Source organism: Giraffa tippelskirchi, chromosome 10 (assembly GCF_054371585.1).
Source record: "Giraffa tippelskirchi isolate mGirTip1 chromosome 10, T2T-mGirTip1v1.2.pri, whole genome shotgun sequence".
In the NCBI taxonomy this organism is placed as follows: domain Eukaryota; kingdom Metazoa; phylum Chordata; class Mammalia; order Artiodactyla; family Giraffidae; genus Giraffa; species Giraffa tippelskirchi.
Genome location: NC_137284.1, coordinates 986,009 through 1,008,784, shown reverse-complemented (window position 1 = coordinate 1,008,784; position 22,776 = coordinate 986,009). Strand labels below are relative to the sequence as shown.

General features: G+C 49.6%; 1 long non-coding RNA gene across 1 annotated transcript; it reads left to right on the top strand.

The window, feature by feature from the left end:
- Positions 1-259: 259 nt before the first annotated feature.
- On the top strand, positions 260-21,979 carry LOC145524428 (uncharacterized). The gene is made up of 3 exons (XR_014067496.1): positions 260-421; positions 6,877-6,954; positions 18,509-21,979. It is a non-coding gene; the product is annotated as an uncharacterized LOC145524428 (long non-coding RNA).
- The last annotated feature ends 797 nt before the right edge of the window (positions 21,980-22,776 follow it).

Here is a 22,776-nt window from a genome sequence, read left to right as displayed (position 1 = left end):
CCTGCCTTCGAGCCTTTGGGCAGGTTCTAGGGAAGCCACTGTCCTCTCCTCTCACATAAGCCAGGGTCACGGCAAGTCAGCCTTGCGCGGCCCTTGAGAGAACTGAGTCAATTCACGTAAAAGCTTTTACAAGTATCTCTTCTCATTAGACGATAGGGAAATGTTAGCTCTTATTACTGTATGGATGACGCATAAGCAGGCCCGAGTTTGGGAGTATCTTTATGATGTCATCACAGAACCTCCAACAGCCTGTTCCAGACATCCTGGCGGGACACAGCCAGCCTGGCAACTAGGAGAGCGGTGCACCAACGCCTGGGATGGGGTGTGCGCTTGCTCCAGCTGCGGTAACGAGCATCACAGATGGGGGGCTCACAGCAGACGCCCACTGTCTCCAGTCCCGGAGGCTGGATCCCAGACCCAGGTAGGGGCAGGGCTGGTCCTCCTGAGGCCTCTCCCCTGGGCGTGTGTGCTCACGGGGTCATCCCTCTGTGTGTGTCTGCGTCCTGACCTCTCTTATGAGGACACCAGTCCTGTGGGTCTAGGGTCCGTTGTCTTATGAGCTCACTCACCTTAAGGATCTCTTTAAAGACCCCGCCTCCAAACACAGTCACCCCCAGGGTCCTGGGGCTGAGGTCTGCAGCGCAGGGATTTTGAGGGACCACACCTCAGCCAGTCACGGATGGAGAACGGCACTGGCGGTAAGTGTAGTTCTAGCCGGTCAGAGCCTCCTAGAGGTGACGCTGCACTGCCCTGCAGAGGCCCCGGGGAGCCGCGGTCATGGCCTCCCTGGACAGCCCAGAGAGCAGGCTCTTTAATCCCCCGCAGGCTTTGTGTGAGGAGCAAGAAGTGGTGGATATGTGCCCTGCCGCCCCTGGCCTGATGGGTCTTCTTGGAGACTGAGGAGGGGGCCTTGCTTACCGGATAGCTAAGCGGAAGGGCAGGACAGGGATTCTCCATGCCTCCCTGGGAACCAAACTGCCCAAGCATCTTCCCTGCTGCTCCAGCCTCTGAGGTTTGCAGGGTCAGCCTCTACCCTTGGGGAAGGACCGGGGACACTTGGGCCTGGAGGGTAAGTCTGTACCTTCTGAGTGTCACTATGAGAAAGACCCTGGAATCAAGATTGTTGGGAGAAATATATAACCTCAGGTACACAGATGACACCATCCTTATGGCTGAAAGTGAAGAAGAACTAAAGAGCCTCTTGATGAAAGTGAAAGAGGAGAGTGAAAAAGCTGGCTTAAAACTCAACATTCAAAAAACTAAGATCATGACATCCGGTCCCATCACTTCATAGCAGATAGATGTGGAAACAATGGAAACTGATAGATTTTATTTTCTTGGGCTCCCAAATCACTGCAGATGGTGACTGCAGCCATGAAATGAAAAGACGCTTACTCCTTGGAAGAAAAGCTATGACCAACCTAGACAGCATATTAAAAAGCAGAGACATTACTTTGCCAACAAAGGCCCATCCAGTCAAAGCTATGGTTTTTCCAGTAATCATGTATGGACGTGAGAGTTGGACTATAAAGAAAGCTGAGCACTGAAGAATTGATGCTTTTGAACTGTGGTGTTGGAGAAGACTCTTGAGAGTCCCTTGGACTGCAAGGAGATTCAACCAGTCCATCCTAAAGGAGATCAGTCCTGGGTGTTCATTGGAAGGTCTGATGTTGAAGCTGAAACTCCAATACTTTGGCCACCTGATGTGAAGAGTTGACTCACTGGAAAAGACCCTGATGCTGGGAAAGATTAAAGGCAGGAGAAGGAGACAACAGAGGATGAGATGGTGGGATGCCATCACTGACTCGATGGACACGAGTTTGAGCAGGCTCCGGGAGCTACTGATGGACACAGAGGCCTGGCGTGCTGCAATCCACGGGGTCACAGAGAGTTGGACACGACTGAGCGACTGAACTAAACTGATGAAAAAGACTACTTCCCTCATATTCTCCAATAGCAGCTTGATCAGTAATGAACAGAATGTAGGCCCCCAAAGTGAGTTGCTCAGTCATATCTGACTCTTTGTGATCCCATGAACTGTAGCCCGCCAGGCTCCTCTGTCCATGGAATTCTCCAGGCAAGAATACTAGAGTGGGTTGCCATGCCCTTCTCCAGGGGATCTTCCTGACCCAGGGATCGAATCCAGGTCTCCTGAATTGCAGTCAGATTCTTTACCAGCTGAGCCACTAGGGAAGCCAAACCTCACTCATATTTCTCAGCTGGTGCAGAACTCCACAGGGAGAAGTGTTGTTTACTGGGCCTCCTCAAACCCCATCAGAATGAGTCCAGAATTCCTGGAATTTGAGGAACCAGATGAGAATTTCACGGGCATTCTGGGATTCTCCTGACCCTGGATGAAAACAAAACTCACCTAAAAGATTACCAGGTTCATTCCTGAATTTCCCACAACAACATGTAGTGCCAGGAGCAGCATCTACAAGGATCTCAGAGAAAGTGTAACCTAGTAATTCTACAACCAGCTACGTTTTTGTGCAAGGAATGACCATAGGCTTTCAAAATGTGAAATTTTAGAATTTTTGAAATTTGAAGCTTTGTTGTGGTATAACTGATATAGAATAAACTGTCCAGTTCAATAAGTTGTAAGAAGAGAAATGCACACACCTTCGTAGCTGCCTCCTCAGGCCAAATCTGGAGCATTTCAAGCTGCCTGGAAGTTTTCTTTTTGCTCCTTTGCAGTGAATCCCTCAACATTCAAAAAACTCAACATTCAGAAAACTAAGATCATGGCATCCGGTCCCATCACTTCATGGCAGATAGAATGGAAACCGTGACAGACTTTATTTTCTTGGGCTCCAAAATCACTGAAGATGGTGACTGTAGCCATGAAATGAAAAGATGCTTGCTCTTTGGAAGAAAAGCTATGACAAACTTAGACAGAGCATTAAAAATCAAAGACATCATTTTGCTGACAAAGGTCCGTCTAGTCAAAGCTCTGGTTGTTCCAGTAGTCATGTATGGATGTGAAAGTTGGACCATGAAGAAAGCTGAGCACTGAAGAATTGATGCTTTTGAACTGTGGTGTTAAGAGAAGACTCTTGAGAGTCCCTTGGACTGCAAGGAGATCCAACCAGTGGATATACAGTCCATGGAACTCTCCAGGCCAGAATACTGGAGTGGCCTTTCCCTTTTCCAGGGGATCTTCCCAACGCAGGGATCGAACTGGAGTCTCCTGAATTGCAGGTGGATTCTTTACCAGCTGAGCCACCAGGGAAGTCCAACAATACTGGAGTGAGTAGTCTATCCCTTCTCCAGCAGATCTTCCCGACCGAGGAATCGAACTGGGGTCTCCTGCATTGCAGGCAGATTCTTTACCAAATGAGCTATCAGGGAAGCCCATCTGCTAGGTCCTCAGTTTCTCCTTTTTCAGGGTGTTCCTGGTTCTTCCTACATAAGACCTGTGTCCCCTGGAGGAGGCAATGGCAACCCACTCCAGTATTCTTGCCTGGAGAATCCCATGGACAGAGGAGCCTGGCGGCTACAGTCCATGGGGTCAGACTGAGTTGGACACAACTAAGTGACTAGACACACGAGATCTGTATCCCCACCTTGTTTAACTCCGTAAATGTGTCCTGGTATCTCAGTTGCGGCTGCACTGAATTTAAAAATTAACTGGGAGGAAGTGACGTTTTATATGTTAGGTCCAAGGGGGTGGGGATGTTATTCCACTTCGCACCGACTTGCGCCCCTTGCCAGAGTGGCTTTTTTTTATATTTAATTTTTGTTGGAATATAATTTGCCTTACAACGTTGTGTTCCCGAGTGTATTGAAGTTTTCCCCATGTGGGTTTCAGCCTAGTGTTTTCCAAAATAGTGGTCTGCTGTCTCTCCCTTCTAAGCAGCTGATGCCAATTCTGGAAGTTCTGACATTGAAAAAAACCTTCCTGGAAGGTGTTAAGCAGGGTTTCAGACAAGAGAGAGAACTCAGATTCTTTCTCCAGATGGTCTTTACAGGGCTTCTTGGGTGACAGCTGTGGAGGGCTGGTCATTGTCCAGCCAGACCCACAGGAGGGACGGTCAAGTTTTCCTGTGTGCAGGGGGGTGGGGTGGTGACCAAATGTCCACATGTCACAGCCGCCATCAGGGGGACAGAGATTATAAGACAATATCTACTGCCACTCACTGATCTAGAGAACTAGCTAGGTGTCACCAGTGGGAAGGTGGCAGCGTGCAGGGGAAAAGTCAGCATAGGGCTGGGGGTTAAGAGGGCAAACTATTAGGTATAGTTAGATACCTAACTAGTCACATAGTTGTGTATGATACACACAAGGACATGTCGTACAACACAGGGAAAATAGCCTACATTTTATAGTGGAGTATTTTACTCCTATAGATGGAGTCTAACCCTTAAAAATGGTGAATCATTGTTATGAGCATTAGCACTCAGTCGTATCCGACTCTTTCAACCCCATGGACTGCAGCCCACCAGGCTTCGCTGTCCATGGAATTTCCCAGGCAAGAGTACTGGAGTGGGTTTCCATTTCCTACTCCAGGGAATCTTCCCAACCCAGGGATCGAACCCGGGTCTCTTGTGTCTCTTGCATTGGCAGGCGGATTCTTTACCACTAGTGCCACCTGGGAAGCCCATCGTTATGTCATACACTTGTAATTTACATTATATTATACATCACGTATACTTAGATAATAATGAGAAAAAACAACGTTCACTGCAGCAGTTGCACCTGACTTCGGAGATATGAGATGGTGAGAGAAAACGTGCGTAGGAATTTCCAAAACACAGTGCATCCTGGCAAAGGCCCCGTGGGTACGTCGGCATGGCTCACAAATTAAAGAAGGAAATCCTGGGATCATCGCAACAGATGCTGAGGACGCTTTCAAGAAACCCCAGTGTTGCTGCGTTAGGTTTAAGCGATAAGTAATGGGACTGGCCTGGAGGCACAGTGGACAAGACGCCGCCTGTCCGTGCAGGGCGCATGGGTTCCCTCCCTGGTCTGGGAAGATTTCACACGATTCAGGGCAGCTGAGCTCGTGTGCCGCAGCTGCTGAGGCCCGAGTTCTAGAGCCCGAAAGCCACGACAGGAGGAGCCGCTGCAACGAGACACCCATGCACAGCAAGGCCCCCGCTCACAACTAGAGGAAGCCGAGTGCAGCCACGCAGACGCACAGTAAAAATAAAAAGATCATTAAAAGAAAAACTGACCCGCGCAGGAAGGGAGTCACAGGAAACAGTGCCTCTGAGGCTGGTGCTTGCGTTCAGTGTGGGGCCCCAGCCACTGCCGCAAGAAAGAGACATTAAAGGGGAAAAATCAAATTACGCTCTCACACATGACACAGCTGGAGACATAGAAAATGCCGAAGAGCTGACGCTACAGGCTAGCCCGTGTCCGCAGTTTCTCACGGGAGCCCGAACTCCCAAACTGCAGGAGGCGGCTGTGTTTGGAGCTGGGCCCTTTAGAAAGTGGTTGAGTGGACATGCGGTCACTAGGGTGGGTCTAGTCCAGTGTGAACGGCGTCCTCATAAGAGGAGGCCAGGACACAGGAGATGACCCTGGGAGCAGGCAGGGAAGAGACGGCAGTCTAGACGCCCCGGAGAGAGGCCTCAGGAGGGGCAGCCCTGCCCTCACCTGGGTCTGGGGTTCCAGCCTCCAGGCCTGGAGATGACGTCTGTTATTTAAGCTGCCCGGGGTGAGGGATGTTGTTCCGGTGGCCCTAGCAAACTCATACAGTCTTGATTGACTGATACACAGTCTACACACAGGCTATACAGCTTCTATTTGGGGTGTCGAGAAAGGTCTGGAGATGGATGGTGGTGATGGCAGGACAACAATGTGGACGTGCTCAGGGACACTGGGCTGTTCCCTCGAAAGCAGTTACAATAGTGAGTTTTATCGTATATATATTTTACCACAGTAAAAGAAGTCAGTCCACAGAAATCAGTCATTTAGGCGCCTGTGACAAACTGTTGACAGTAGAATTTGGAAAATCATGTTAATAATAAATGTCAAAAACTATCAGATAACTATGAAGCTAACAGAAGATGTGTAAGACCACTATGGGGAAAATCATGACATTTCGAGGGAATTTAAAGATTATCGCTAAAAATGGAGACAAAGGCCATATTTATGGACCTTGAGACTCAATATTGTCAGGGTGTCAATTCTCCCCGGAGTTGCTGTCAATGTTTTATGCCAGATTTTAATGGGATGTTGCTAAGGTCTAAGAAACAGACACAACAGTTGCCTAGGTTTCCAGCTTCATGAAGTGAAGGAGGAGCCCCTGATTCGCTGAGAAGTTCCACCTTTGAGCTCTTGACTTAGGGACGGACGTGTGCTGATGGGCGTGGTACGGGTGGAAGCCCCCCGCAGGCTGAGAAGAGGCCTCCTTCCCTCGGGGACCAGCTACTCTTGATGCCTCGCTGGGTCGTTTGCTGGTGTTTTATGCAGGCAAGTTCGGAACACGACTTGCTTTCACGTAGACGTGCCTGAGAGGGTCCAGATGGCCAGGTGGTTACCTCCGGGGAGGGGAGGGCCTGGGGCACCGAGCCGCCCTCTGCCTCGTGTGTGACGCTGTGTGTGGCTCCAGATGCTGGAACCTGTAGGGGGCCTGCAACCTCAGTCTCCTGCGATGCTGCCTGGGGTTTTCCATCCCTGTCTCTTTTCCTCTGTGTGTGTCTGCGTGTTGTGTCCGGTGTTCGGGTACAGTGTTCGTGTATGTGCGTGACTGTGAGCGTGTGAAAACCTGCAGGCTGGCGCAGGTGGGCAGTTGCTGGCGGAGGGCCAGGGCCCCTGTCCATATTTCGGCCATGCCTCCATGGGGAGGTGCTGCCGGCAGCTCGGCCCTGCTCTGGGTCGCCCACATGGCCTCAGGTCCTCCTGGTCCCTGTCTGGTTTCCTTACAGAGTCAGAGTCCCGAGGATCGGGGTCCCCATCGGTCTGTCCGTCCCCACCTCATGGCACATGCCCCAAAATATCTGGAGGTAAGTGAAAGAGTCCATCTCATACCCTAGATCCTCAGGTTCACCCAGACCTTCAGGTTCCTGGGTAGAAACTTGTGTGTGAAGTTCTCTGTTAACTTTGCACGTCCCTTTGGTTTTTGTCTTTATTTTACTTTTCTTTCTCTTTGTTGTTGTTCAGTTGCTAAGTTCTGTCTGACTCTTTGCGACCCCATGGACTGCAGCACACCAGGCTTCCCTGTCCATCACTATTCCCTGGAGTTTGCTCAAAGTCATGTCCACTGAGTCGGTGATGCCATCCAACCATCTCATCCTCTGTCGCCCCTTCTCCTCCTGCCCTCAATCTTTCCCAGCATCAGGGTCTTTTCCAATGAGTTGGCTCTTCCCATCAGGTGGCCAAAGTATTGGAGCTTCAGCTTCAGCATCAATCCTTCCAATGAGTATTCAGGGTTGATTTCCTTTAGGATTGACTGGTTTGATCTCCTCGCTGTCCAAGGGACCCTCAAGAGTCTTCTCCAGCACCACAGTCCAAAAGCATCAATTCTTCAGCTCTCAGCCTTCTTTATGGTCCGACTCGCACATCCATACATGACTACAGGAAAAACCATAGCTTTGACTATCTGCACCTTTGGTTTCTGTCCTTACGTTACTTTTTATCTTTCTCTTTAATAAAATTCATTTTCCCCCAAAGTCCAGCTTTGGTTTTCCTGGGCGCGTCTGCTTGGCGGTTTCCTGTCCTCTCCCCGTCCTTCACCCTCCGTGAGCCAAACCCTCCCACCGGGGCATCTGCTCTGCTGGCTGGCCGCAGCGGCCTCCCCTCCACGCCCGCCCCCTGCTGCTGTGCGGCTCAGATGGGTGGGTTCCAGGTGGCTTTAACCAGAAAGCTGTTCACAAAAGTCTTTTTAAAGGGGAGCAGGGCCACTCGCTGTTGGGCACCAAGGGAGCTCGTGGGCACGCCCACCCCTTGCCCAAGTCTCTGCTTTCACTGACCACACGCTCGGCCTGCCCTCCAGCCGGGTCGCTCCATCCCTGGGGACCTGCTTCCCTATTTACCTTCTACTCCACCAGCCTCTGAGACCGTGTCTGGTTTCTCACTCTGAGGGTGGATCTCACCTGAAACGTTCCCACATCCCAAAGGTGAGTGTTTAGCTGTACGACTCAGACCTGTTACATCTTTCTGAAGGATTGTACCTTTAGTCAATAGAAAATCTTCCTCTTTTTCTGGTTGAAGCCTTCCGATCCTCATTCTACTTGAACTGACGCTGGTTTAGGCACAGTTTCACAGCACAACTGTTCTCTGTCTGCACGGCTGCTTTCCTCTCTCTCCTTCCCTTTGTGTTCAAAGGTTCTTCTCATTTAGCTTCTGGCTGTGTCTCTTACAATCAGCATACATAATGGTCCACTAATCCCTCTCCAACGCCCTCTGATCTGGAAGATTCTTCACAGCGACCTAAGCCCTTGACACTTTTCTGTGGTCAGTGGGGGCTTTGCACTGGTCTGGCCGTCCTGTCTTCTAGTTCTTATTTACTGTGGTTTTTACCGGGACCCCTCCCCCACAGCCTTTCGTCATATTGATTGGATTTTCTTTGTTCCATTGTCTTGATTGTAGTTTGAAAGCTCTTCATCCTATTTCTATTCTCCTGGTGGCTGCCCTTAAAATCTTTTTTAAATTTTATTTTATATTTTAGTTGATTTACAATGTTGTGTTAACTTCAAGCATACAGCCAAGTGATTCAGTTATACACATACCTTGCATGTGCGCGCTCAGTCGTGTCCGACTCTTTGTGACTCCACGGACTGTTGCCCGCCGGGTTCCTCTGTCCATGAGATTTTCCAGGCAAGGATATTGGAGTGGGTTTCCATTTCCTCCTCCAGGACATACACCTATATCTGCTCTTTTTCAGATTCTTTCCCCGTATAGGTTATTGTAGGATACGGAGTCAAGTTCCCTGTGTTACACAGCAAGTCCTTGCTGATTGTCTACAACATCTTAATATATATGTTAATATATGAGATACGTTTCTGTTGATGCCTGGAAACAGTCTCCTGTTGGGGGATCACAGAGGAGCGGCCCTCCAGGGGGACATTTTATCAACACGACCTAGGAGGTCAGAGTGCAGTGCTGACAGGCACAGACCCTCCGCCAGCTGGTCATGGTGTTTGGACTCTGCTGTGCCCCTGGGGTGGGGTGCCCATCACCTTCTTCAGACACGGTCAGCCAGCATCCCTGCCCTTCTCAGAAACAAGAGGAGAAGGTGCTGAGTTTGCAACACCCACATAAAACCCACAGGTGCACACGTGTGTGCACAAATACACCACACATTCATAGGCATAACCACACACATGCACACCTACACACACATACGTGCACACACACCATCGCGTCGGCCCCACAGCTGCAGGGCTCAGCCCGTTCTGCTGCTCTGTGCACCTGACACCAGGAGCCGGGGGCGCCCGACCTGCCCAGGGACTGCTCCGGGAGGCAGGACCCACGTGCTGGCGGGAGCAGAGGAGAACCCACGGTTCTGTCCGTTCCGGGATGTTGCATGAGTTTCCATAGATGCTCGGAAGAGAAAACAATTTCCTGTTGGTGGCTGAGCAGCTGGCAACAGTCCAGCCTTCCAGATGGCTGGCCGCTGCCAGCCCAGATGCCCCCGAGGGTTGCAGGGGGTCGTCGGCCAGTGGCCACTGAGGGGGCCCCAGTGCTGGGGATGGTTCCAGCTACGAGAACAAGCGACAGCCTGGGGCACGCTATGAGGTCGGGGCCCAGGGGCTGAGAGAGCGGTTGCAGGGGGACTAGGGCAACGGAGGTCGGGGAGCTGGGTGTCGCAGGGCTGGACCCCGCGGCCTCGGGTGAGTGAGCTCTGGGGAGGGGGACATCGATACCATCAGACTGGGGGCTACAGGAGGACCAAGGCCAGCAAAGGGGGAAAGCCAGGAGGGAGAACCCTGAAGGGAGAGACAGAGACAGGGAGAGACAGAGACGGGGAGAGACAGAGAGATGGGGAGACAGAGACAGGGAGGGAGAGACACAGAGATGGAGGGAGAGACACAGAGATGGGAGAGACAGAGCTGGGGAGAGACAGAGAGACGGGGAGACACAGAGATGGAGAGAGAGACACAGAGACGGGGAGAGACAGAGAGACGGGGAGACAGAGATGGGAGAGACAGAGATGGGGAGGGACAGAGATGGGGAGGGACAAAGACGGGGAAGGAGAGACACAGAGGGATGGGGAGAGACAGAGACGGGGAAGGAGGGACAGAGAGATGGGGAGAGACAGAGACGGGGAGAGACAGAGACAGGGAGGGAGAGACACGAAGATGGGGAGAGACAGAGAGATGGGGAGACACAGAGATGGAGAGAGAGACACAGAGATGGAGGGAGAGACACAGAGATGGGAGAGACAGAGCTGGGGAGAGACAGAGAGACGGGGAGACACAGAGATGGAGAGAGAGACACAGAGACGGGGAGAGACAGAGACGCGGGAGAGACAGAGAGACGGGGAGACAGAGATGGGAGAGACAGAGACGGGGAGGGACAGAGATGGGGAGGGACAAAGATGGGGAGGGAGAGACACAGAGGGATGGGGAGAGACAGAGACGGGGAAGGAGGGACAGAGAGATGGGGAGAGACAGAGACAGGGAGGGAGAGACACGAAGATGGGGAGAGACAGAGAGTTGGGGAGACACAGAGATGGAGGGAGAGACACAGAGACAGGAGAGACAGAGAGACAGGGAGGGACAGAGATGGGGAAGGACAGAGACGGGGAGACACAGAGATGGAGGGAGAGACACAGACAGGAGAGACACAGAGACAGGAGAGACAGAGACGGGGAGAGACAGAGACGGAGGGAGAGACTGCAGGAGGAAAGGGGCTGGCGTGGGGGGCACGGAGGCAGGCGTCCAGACCAGACAGAGAGCGGGGGCTGGGGGCGGGGGCCGGCTCGCTCTGTGCTCCTCCTCACGCCCCCTTCTCTCGCCCGGACCCGCCCATCTGTCCCGCGGTCTCCCCGTCCCCCACAAGGGCCGCCTCCGAGGAGGCCGCCAGAGGGCGGCGCCTACCAGGAGCAGAGGACGCGGGATTTCAGAACCGCTCCTCATTTCAGAACCGCTCCCCCAAACTCTAACCGTTCTCAGTGAAGATGAAGTGGAATAAAAACCACGCCTGGGGGGAAGGGGAACCTGCCAACAGGGGCAGAAGGAAGCCTCCCCGAGAAGAGAGAGGAGTGGGCGATGACAGCCGTAGAAGGCAGGGCCCTGGGCCCCCGAAGTCGGGGCTCGGTCAGCACAGGCTCCAGCTCAGGGGGGACAGATAAGGACCAAAACTGGGGCGAGAGGGAGACAGGGAGGCGCTCACACAAAACCACAGAGCGACAGAACCACCCCGCTCACAGCACCTGCGTCACCACCGTTACTGTCACCAGTAACCGGACCACTGTCCTCCTGGGCTGGGGGCTGGGCCTGGTGTGCAGAGTGCCTGCCAGGAGCTGGCTGGGTAAGCCTAAGACAGAGGGTCCTAGTGGACCACCTGACTTGGAGCCTGCACTGGCCACAGGCCGTCCAGCAGGGCTCGCCCAGAGGATCAGGGTATCACTGAGCCGAACCCTGACCCCGCCTTGCCGGCCTCCACTGGGCCTCCTCTTCCTCTGCTGGAAGAACTTACCTTCTGGAAGAATACTCAGTGTGAGGACTACGCACGGCACATGTTCAGGTTTGACCTGCATTATAAACACACTACTGCCTCTGGAAGAAAAGCTATGATAAACCTAGATAGCGTAGTAAAAAGCAGAGACATCCCTTTCCTGACAAAGGTCCGTCTAGTCAAAGCTCTGGTTTTCCCAGGAGTCATGTACAGATGTGAGAGTTGGACCATAAACAAGGTTGGGCACCAAGAATTGATGCTTTTGAACTGTGGTGTTGGAGAAGACTCTTGAGAGTCCCTTGGACTGCAAGGAGATCCAACCAGTCCATCCTAAAGGAGATCAGCCCTGGGTGTTCATTGGAAGGACTGATGCAGTAGCTGAAACTCCAATACTTTGGCCACCTGATGCGAAGAGCTGACTCACTGCAGAAGACCGTGATGCTGGGAAAGATTGAGGGCAGGAGGAGAAGGGGACGACAGAGGATGAGATGGTTGGATGGCATCACCAACTGGATGGACAGGAGTTTGAGCAAACTCCGCGGGATGGTGAAGGACAGGGAGGCCTGGCGTGCTGCAGTCCGTGGGGTCAGAAAAAATCAGACACGACTGAGCGACTGAACAACAAAGTCGCCTCTGAGAAAGTGTCACCAGTAGAAGCTGAGTTGAGGCCTGAGGCGGCCCCTGCCAATTTCCGAGCTAAGTCCTCCATGTGGGGTCCCAGCGCCAGCCGGAGGAGGTGAGGCCACCCCTGCGCCCCGCGTGTGCAGAGGAGGGGCGAGGGGCCGGCAGGTCGCTAGGAAGCAGTGGGTTCTGGCTTTGCTGCAGGTTATCTGACTGTAAGTTTATATACAGTCACGTTTAAGGAGCGCCCTGGTGACAGCGCCTTCTGAGCTCCTGCCCTTCAGCGGTCGCTCCTCGCCTGCGGACCCGCTGCTGCAGAAGCTGGCGCGGAGTCACGGAGTCACGGAAGGGCGTGTTTCTGAGCTGGGTCCAGAGTGAGCCAAAGGGGAAGGAATGGGATGGGGCGGTGGGGGGTGCGGGGTGGATAGGGGGAAGGGAAGGGAGGTGGGGCTGGAGCCAGGGTGCAGTGGAGTGGGGGTGGGGTGGGGTGGGGGTGGGATGAGCCAGGTTGGGGTGGGGAGAGGTGAGGTGAGGTGCCTGGAGCTGGGGTGGAGTGGGGTGGGGGTGGGGCTGGAGTGCAGTGGGGGTGGGGGTGCTGGGGTGAGCTGGGCGGGAGATTGGGGGTGATGGGATGGTGCAGGGGCTTTGAGGCAGCACCGGCCCCCAGGAGTCTTGCAGGGCTAAAGCCGGGGGCGGGAGGCCCAGGGAGCAGGCAGGAGGGAAGGGGGCCAGCACCGGCAAGGCCAGCCCCTCCCCCACTGATTGGACCTGTTCACCTACAACCAGGCAGGGGAGGGGCCCCCTGGAGAAAACCGGCCGGACGGTTGGCTCCATCTTGGTGTATCAGGACACGTATTAAAAACAAAGACCCAGGTTTGTTACAAAGAAGTTTGTTCCCAGAGATGGTGTTGTTTGAAACTTCCCCTCCAAACATCTCTGAATTAAACACTTGGAAAATTAACACCTGGTGTCTTGCAAGAGCTTCTAGTTGTAGGAATCCAGAGGTCGCTCTCCAGTGTAGCTGTTTTATCTGTTGACATTCCCCACACTGGGAATCTGATTTTTGTGTTTCTTAGGGCACACCTGTAAGATACTCTCAGGGGCTTGAAGAGAGAGATTTGGTTCCAGTTCAGTCCCTTCAGGTGGAACCATCTCTTTACAAACTCGTTCATCTGTTCATCTATCCGTCACTCACCACTTGTGTGAACTTGGGGAAAGTGCTCACGCCCCTGAGCCTCAGTCTCCCCATTTGTGTCGTGTCAGCCCATCTGTGTGGCCCTTGGTAAGAGTGGGGGCGGGGTTTGCAAAGTCCCCGCCGTAGACTCTGGCTGGCGGGTGCTGTCAGTGTCGGCTGCTTGATCAGCACCCCTTCAGCAACAGCTCCTGTGCACCTAAGGGTTGACTCAGAGATGACCAGCTTCAGAGCAGGACTGGCTGTGAGCCCCCATCCCAGGGAGCAGTACAAGCTGCCCAGGCGTGTGGAAAGAGCCTTGCCTTAACATAGAGGAGGCGCAGGGCAGGGTCTTGATGTAAACATAGGAGTTTTCCAGGTCACAGGTGGTGGGAGGGACTTGTAAGCAGGAATCAGGAATCGCTCCTGGGACAGATACCTCACAGCACACAGAAAACTGAGCTTGAAGTGGATCAAAGACCTTGACACGGGAGCTTAAACTATAAAACTCTTAGAAGAAAACACGGGAGTAAATCACCATAACACTGGGTTAGGCAATGGTGTCTCATATGTGACACCAGAAGCACAAGCGACAAAAGGAAAACTACATCAATCAGACTTCATCACCATTAAAATGCTGGACTTCCCTGGTGGTCCAATGGCTAAGATGCCTCACTCCCAATGCAGGAGGCCTGAGTTCGATCCCTGGTCAGGGAACTAAAACCCACATGTCACAACTGAAGATCCTGCGTGACGCAGCTAAGAACCATGGTGCAGCCAAATTAAAAAAAAAGATTGTAAACACGAGAAGGACACTGTCGAGAAGTGAAGAGACAACCCACTGAGTTGGATAAAATAGCTGCAAATCATTTCTCTTTAGATACTTGTATCTAGAGTATATAAAGGAGGAAAATGTAAAGCACATTTACAACTCAACAATGAAGACACAAATAGCCCAATTTAGTGAGTGGCTCAATGGCAGAGAGTCCACTTGCCAATGGTATGAACCAATAGGCGCATGCATATCCTGTTACTGCAGCTGCGCCTGTGGTTGGTTATCTGATGCCAACGAGATATTCTCAATAAGACTTTAGACGTATATGTAAATGTCTGTTCTTCATAAATGCTCTTTATATTGTGTCTTATCAGACAAGATAGTTATTTAAGAAACGCAGAAAATGCAGAAATGACTGCAACGCAGTGGTAATTACGGTCACTTTTTCACTATTTAAGTTGGATGTTTCTCTACATTCCTGAAACAATTTTTTTGTACTAGCAAATGCAAGCAGTGTTTTCATAAAAAGTAAATGTACAGTGATTTGAAACACAATAAAGGCAATGCATGGCTTTCCAAAAAAAATATTTGAAGACTGAAAAAAACAAAAAAAGAATCCACTTGCCAATGCAGGAGACTTGGATTCAATCCCTGGGTCAGGAAGATCCTCAGTAGAAGGAAATGGCAACCCATTCCAGCATTCTTGCCTGGGAAATCCCATGGACAGAGGAGCATGGCAGGCTACAGTCCATGGGGTCCCAAAAAGAGTAGGCACAACTTAGCGACTAAAATAATAACAAAAATGGCAGACATCTGAAGAGAGACTTCTCCAGAGAGGATATACAACGGCCAACAAGCCCATGAAAAGATGCCCAACACCATTAGTCATCAGGGAAATGCAAATCAAGCTACAGTGAGAGAACACTGTAGCCACAAGGGTAGCTATACTTTTTTTAATGGAAAATAACAAGTGTTGGTGAGGATGTGGAGAAATCAGAGCCCTCTCACGCTGCTCGTGGAGATGTAAAATGGGGCATTCATCTCGGAAATCAGTGCAGCAGTTGTTCAAAATGTTAAACAGAGGTACCACTGTCAGACAAAAAAAAAATCCAGGAGGCTGCAAATACGAAAATAGACTTCATTTGGGGTTTTAAGGATTTGGGAGGCACAGATTCTAGTAACCTCAAGAGATGTTCCAAGTAAGGGCCAAAGAATTGATGCTTTCAAATTGTGGTGCTAGAGAAGACTCTTGAGAGTCCCTTGGACAGCAAGGAGATCAAACCAGTCAATCCTAAAGGAAATCACTCTGAATATTTATTGGAAGAACTGATGCTGAAGCTCCAATACTTTGACCACCTAATGTGAAGAGCCAACTCATTGGAAAAGACCTTAATGCCGGGAAAGATTGAGGGCAGGAGGAATAGGGGGCAACAGAGGATGGGGTGGTTGGATGGCATCACCGGCTCAATGGACATGAGTTTGAGCAAACTCCAGACAGAGAAGCCTGGCGTGCTGCAGTTATGGAGTCACAAAGAGTGGACATGACTTAGCAACTGAACAGCAACAACATGTAAGAGAAAATCAGGGGCTTATAAAGACAAAAACCATGAGATTGTAAAAGTTGTCTGATGAGAACTGGATTGACTCTGATGTAAGTTAGAGAAGATTTGTTCTTAAGGAATCACAAGTTATTTTAGGGTAGGGATCTGATAAGTATCTTGGAGTTTTGGCAGATATTCTGGATTACTTCAACAGGTCAAAAAGTCAGATTCCACCCAAGCTGCCATGTCCATAAGTCATACTTCTTCAATGTATCCCCACTTCTCAGGCTCCACTTTAGAGAGCTCTCTTAGCAATTCTGACTCTAGCCTGATTTTCTTTCACATTTCCCCCTTTTGACCTAAATTTTTCTTTAGAAAATGTGCTAAGTCCCTCCAGTCGTGTCTATCTCTTTGCAACCCTGTGAACTGTAGCCCATCAGGCTCCTCTATCCATGGGATTCTCCAGGCAAGAATACTGGAGTGGATTGCCATTTCCTTCTCCAGGGGATCTTTCTGACCCAGAGATCGAACCCACATTTCTTATATCTCCTGCACTGACAGGTGTGTTCTTTACCACTAGCACCACCTGGGAAGAATTAGAAAGCATCGATGATCAGCTCTTTGGTTATTTGGCATTGGTACCCACTCATTTGGTTCTAGGAAGTCTCATTCCCAGACAGTCATGTTCCACAGAGGAGAGAAAGAGATGGTTGTGTGCCAGGTTTGCTTTCAGAGAGATTTTGGCCACATTTGAGCAAGAAGTCATCTGAAAAGTGAGTCTGAGGCAGTGTTCAGTATAGGAGAAGTCTGTGGATCTTCATCAGGGGGAATCTTACAGGAGTGGTCAGTCATCCCGACATCAAACAATCATCACTCCTGTGGAGGGCATCATGGTACAGCAGCGAGAGACACGAAGCACAAACACTTAATAAAGAGAGAACAGAGTAGAACAACGGTTAGTATAATGGGTTTCAATCCAAGTCACAATGAGGCATTAAGTCCAGAGGGAGTCAGCTGGAGATTTCTCAGTGTCAGGGTTGGAGCATCTTTTGCAGTGTGAAATGTCTCTGATCATGTCATCAAGGGTTTAGATAAACTTTCTGAGTAGCTCATACAACAACAGACATAAAGATCGTCTATACATGAGTCATTCTGGTGGTTTCTCTGAAGTTGATAGCAAGTTGTCCAATGATTCCAAGTCAAAAAGATGCGAGGAAAACTTTAACTATTAGTTTGGAGAGTCATAGCCAGATATTAGCCGAAACTAGGAGAATTCAGGATCTAGTCTAGATTACAGGCAAATACCAAAATCTCAAAGACACTTTTAACAACACTAGAACCTGATATCCACAAAATATATTACTGAAACGTAACTTTTCTAAAATCACCTTCATTTCCACCAAAGATAGCCAAATTAAGATTAATTTGTTTGTAAAATAAGTCAGGTCTCAATAAACTCAACACAATTATTTACGTAAGTGGAACAAGAATAGCAATTGCTCACATTTTTATTATCTTTTAAATGGTTTTGCTGGAACTTTTCACAAAGAATCTCAGAATGAACTTTTAAAGGTCTCTTGAGGCCGGGAATGCCAAGCAAGAACTTGGCATCAGATTTCACCTTCAGTACCTACAGACCTGCTTAAAGTCCTCTCTTCTTCAGGTCCCCAAATATCCTGAGGTTTCTGTACCTACCAGGAAGTGCCTTTCCTTACACACTTATTTAGGCTGCTTGGAACTCTGTCAGCAAGATCCCAAGTGGCTTATTGGCTCCATAAATTTAATCTTAGTTCCTTAAGGAGATTCCCTGGTGGTGCAGATGGTAAAGAATCTGCCTGCAATGCAGGAGCCTCAGATTCGATCCCTGGGTCGGGAAAATCCCCTGGAGAAGGGAATGGCTACCCACTCCAGTGTTCTTGCCTGGAGAATCCCATGGACAGGGGAGCCTGACAGGCTACACTCTGTGGGGTCACAAAGAGTGAGACACGACTGAGCGACTAACACTAATTCCTTAAAGCTCTCTGGTCCCAGGCTATGCATGTCCCTCTCAAATATGACATTCCAGTCAAAGCCTTGGTAAAAGAACAGATGTTTTCAACTGTGAACTGCTATAAGTAGAACAGAGTTGTATTGAAACTACACTGAAAATAATATTCACTCAGAGTTTCCAGCTTCTGGAGGGATCAGGTGGGGAGAAAAGATAGCTATTTAATCTTTGTCTCCAAAGGTTTACTTTATCTAATTGCTGCAAATTATAGATAGCTTGAGAGGAAAGGTTTTCTCAAATCTGGAAAAGCAAAACATAAGAGAACCTTCAATGTTTAAAGCAAAATGTCATAAAAATGATAATCCTAATTAGTCCACTCAGTTCCATGGAATGAATTCTTTTTTTAAAAAATAACAACTAAAGCATATTTTTTTCATTATAGGGCATAAAGATAGTCAATCTCACAAATAAAAAAATAGGATAGAAATGAATTTTGAATTCTGGCTCATCTAATGTTTTTTTTTTTTACAATTTGATGTTTTTTATTTTTTAATTTTTATATAATTTTTTAAAATTGAAGTATAGTTGATTTACAATATTATATGAGTCTCAGGTAAACAACAAAGTGATTCAAAATTTTTACAGATTATATTTCATTTAAAGTTACTACAAAATAATGGTTTTATTTCTCCCAGCTGTACAATTTAGCCTTGTAGAGCTTGAGGCTTATTTATTTTATACCTAGCAGTTTACACCTCTTAATCCCTACCTTTATCCCGTCTCTCCTTCTCCCTTCTCTCCTCCGATCATGTTTTTAAAAACTTTTAATTTTGTATTATAGAGCTGATGAACAATGCTGTGATAGTTTCAGGTGAACAGTGAAGGGACTCAGCCAGGCATGTACGTATATCCATTCTCCCCCAAACTCCCCTCCCATCCAGGCTGCCGCATGACATTGAGCAGAGTTCTGTGTGTTATACATTTTAAATACAGCCGTGTATACATGTCCATCCCAAACTTCCTAACTGTCCATTCCCCCCATCCTTCCCCTCCCCATCCTCCCCATTGGAAACTGCAGGCTTGTTCTCTAAGTCTGTGAGTCCCTTTCTGTTTTGTAGATAAGCTCACTTGTAGCACTTCTTTTTAGATTCCACATATAAGGGGTGTCCTCTGATGTTTCTCCTTCCCTATCTGATTTACTTCACTCAGTATGACAGCCTCTAGGTCCATCCATGTTGCTGCCTATGGCATTATTTCATTCTTTTTAATGGCTGAGTAATCAGTTCCATGGAATTCTTTTTTTAAAAATCTTTACTGAATTTGTTACAGTATTACTTCTGTCTTATGTTTGTTTATTTTTGGCCACACGGCATGTGGGATCTTGGCTCCCTGACCGAGGCTAAACCTGTGCCCCCTGCTTTGGAAGGCGAAGTCCCGGCCACCGGCCGGCAATGGGAGTCCCCCGGGAGTTAACTGTTGATCTTGATCTTCTGTTAGTAGAAGATCCGTTTCTTCTATAATCTCTCACCCAACTGAATGGTATGATGTGGAAGTTTATCAGAACTGTGTCCTCTAGAGAAGTGTCAGAGCCCTTTCCATGAACTTCTCTGAAAAGGAAACATATCTCTAAAGATCAGAGTAAAACCATGTGTACAAAAGACTTAAAATCACTGGTTAAAGATTAACCATTGTGATCATAACTGATCACAATGCAATTGACAAGGAAATCAGTTTATTTCTGGGACATTACAACATTTTAAGATAATAACCGGAATTATGACTGATGACACTATACCGGGATGTATCACATTTTCAGAAATTTCTGTTTCAGAAACCAGATTTTATACCTATACAGACACAGCGTGAAGAAGGCTTTAGTATTACTTCTTACTTGACAATGCTTCTCATGGAATTTAATATATCAATTAAGCCTTCTTAGTTTAACATCTCCTTTTTTTATAAGAAGAAAGAACAAATCTTTGAGATATTTTGGGAGCCCTAAGAAACATCTAGGGGTTTCCCTGGTGGCTCAGACAGTAAAGAATCTGTCTGTAGTATGGGAGACCCTGAGTTCAATCCCTGGGTTGGGCAGATCCCCTGGAGAAGGGAACGGCAACCCACTCCAGTATTCTTGCCTGGAGAATCCCACGGACAGACGAGCCTGGCAGCTACAGTCCATGGGGTCACAAAGAGTCGAACATGACTGAGCAACTAACACATCCACTCCAGTGTTCTTGCCTAGAGAATCCCATGGACAGGGGAGCCAGGTGGACTACAGTCAATGGGGTCGCCAAGAGTCAGACGTGGTTGAGTGACTTTCATGAAACATCTCATAACTCAAAGTTAGTTCTAAATCAAAAAACATCATTTAGAATTTGCATTTGCAAAAAAAAAATACCAGAAGTTTGTTTTGAAAAATAACACTTGGTCAAATAGGACCATAGTTCACTGTGAAGCAATGCCTCCTTTGTTTATTTCACAAACATTCATTTATTTGGCTGTGCTGGGTCTTAGTTACGGCATGTGGGATCCAAGTCTCTGGCCAGGGATCAGACCTGGAGCTCCGCACTGGAGGAGCAGTCTTAGCCGCTGGTTCACCAGGGAGTCCCAGCTAAGTCTTTATTATTTGTAGAGAAGAGTTTTAAGATTTGTATCTGCCCTTGACAAAATGCTGGTCACTAGGGGACAGTCACATGGTTAGAGGGTTGTCACCACCCCCCAGACAGTTAGGTCAGTCACCAGTGGCCAAGGACCTACTCAATCAGGTAACGAAGCCCCCAGAACATGGATAAGGACCGGGCTGCGGGCACACGGAGGTGCTGGGAGCTGCACAGCTAGAGCTGCCAGGAGCTCCCGGCCCTTGTCCACGCCCTGCCCCGAGCACCCTCCCACCGGAATCACATCCTTTTATGATAAACTGGTCATCTAGTAAGTAAGACGTTTCTCTGAGTTCTGTGCGCCACTCTGGGAAATTAATCAAACCCAAAGAGGAAGTCTCTGGAACTGCAACCTACACCCAGTCGGTCAGAGGCATGGGTGACAGGACCTGTGATAGCCGTCTTAAGGTGCAGGCAGGGACAGTCCTGCGGGACCGGGCCCGTTACCTGTGGGGCTGACGCTGACTCCAGGAAGACAGCGCTGGAACTGGATCAAATGTGTGGGACGCCCAGCTGGTGTTGGAGAATCGCTGGGGGGCGTGGGGAAAAAACCAGGCGTGCGAATACCCAAGAGCGGTGAAAACATGTCCACGGAAAGCTGGCAGCGGTCACAGCAATGTCGTTCGTAACAGCAACAAGCGGAAACAGCCCAAATGCCCAGCGACTGACGAACCCGTAAACAAAATGCCGCATCCACACAATGGACTGCTGTTTGGCCGAAAGGAGGAATGAAGCAGAGATGAAAGCTGCACACCTGTGTTCACAGCAGCTTCACTCAGCACAGCCGAGAGGGGAAGCAACCCGAGCGTCAACCGCCAGACGGACAGACGGCAAACGGCGCTGTGTCTGTAACGGTGTACTCCCCCGTGCTTGGTTGCTTCAGTCATGTCTGACTCTTTGCGGCCCCGTGGACTTCAGCCCGTCAGGCGCCTCTGTCCGTGGGATTCTCTAGACAAGAATACTGGAGCGGGTTGCCATGGCCTCCTCCAGGGGATCTTCCTGACCCAGTAATCAAACCCTCATCTCCTGCATCTCCGGCATTGCAGGCGGATTCTTTACTGCTGAGTCACTGAGGAAGTCTGTATGTAATATTATTCATCCTTAAAAAGGAAGGAGATTCTGACACAGGCTACTGTATGGAGGAACCTTGAGGACATGATGCTCAGTGAAGACAAAAGATCCCAAACCATATGGTTCTGTTTATATGAAATGTCCAGAATAGACAAACCTACAAGAGGGGCTGGCGGGGTGGTGGTGGTGATAACTGCTAAGGGTGCAGGGCTTCTCGGGGGGAGGGCTGTGCTCTAAACTTGACAATGGCGGGAACTTCTCTGGCAGCCGGTCCGGTGGTTGAGACTCCACACCTGCGATGCAGGAGGCGCGGGCTCAATCCCTGATCCGGGAACCAAGGTCCCACATGCCGCATGCTGCTGCTGCTGCTGCTAAGTCGCTTCAGTCGTGTCCGACTCTGTGCGACCCCAGAGACGGCAGCCCACCAGGCTCCCCCGTCCCTGGGACTCTCCAGGCAAGAGTACTGGAGTGGGTTGCCATTGCCTTCTCCTCACATGCCGCATAGCCGAAAATAAATCAACAGCTCTCAAGCACCTGATGCTGGCTCTGAGGCTCTTTAAAAACAAAAGATTAAAAAAATAAAATTGACCGTGGTGATGGATGCACCACTTTGCGGTTACACTAAAAGCCACTGAACAGGTGAAACACATCTCAGTAAAGCTGGGGGAGGGAAGGGAAGCAGGGGTCAGAGGGCCTGGTGGGCGGGGCTGGTGGGCACCGCTGGGGCTGGGACGGCCCAGTGCAGGGTAATGTGGGCGGAGGCAGGGGACATGGTCAGGGGGGCAGGCTGGGGTCCTGAAGAAGGACTGCTACCTGCCTGCCAGCATCTCTCCCTCCCTCTTCCTTTCATTCGCTAGGAAAGACCTTCCCCAGGAGCTCCGTTCTCTGGATAGAGAGAGTGGTGATACCACATACTTATCTCTATATTTTAGTGCAAAAACATTTTATAAACTTTTAAATACAATCTATTTTTATTTTCCTTAAAAATGAAATTTACTTGTAATGATAGGTTCCTAATATAACTCAATAATGTGTACTATTTGTGTATATTGAATTAAAATTCTCTTCACGCATTAAAAAAAAAAGTGGTGAGTGCCAATGAAGGAGTAACTTCCAGCCCGGATGGGAGAAGTGTCTGGCTGCTTCTTTTTCCTCCCCAGCCTAGCAGGACTGACCCGGGGGTGACCAGCCACCCCCCAACACACCGCTCCACCCTGCGGGGGCCGCACCCTGGGTTGGCAGGGCCATAGGAAAACCCCCCAGGTCTGCAGAGACATACAGGCTCCCTGGGTGTGGTGGCTATTACAGCAGAAAGTCTGTATTGTTCACATCTTAAAGGTCATGTTTGTAATTTCTTACCCAGCCTGAATTTAGGTGACTA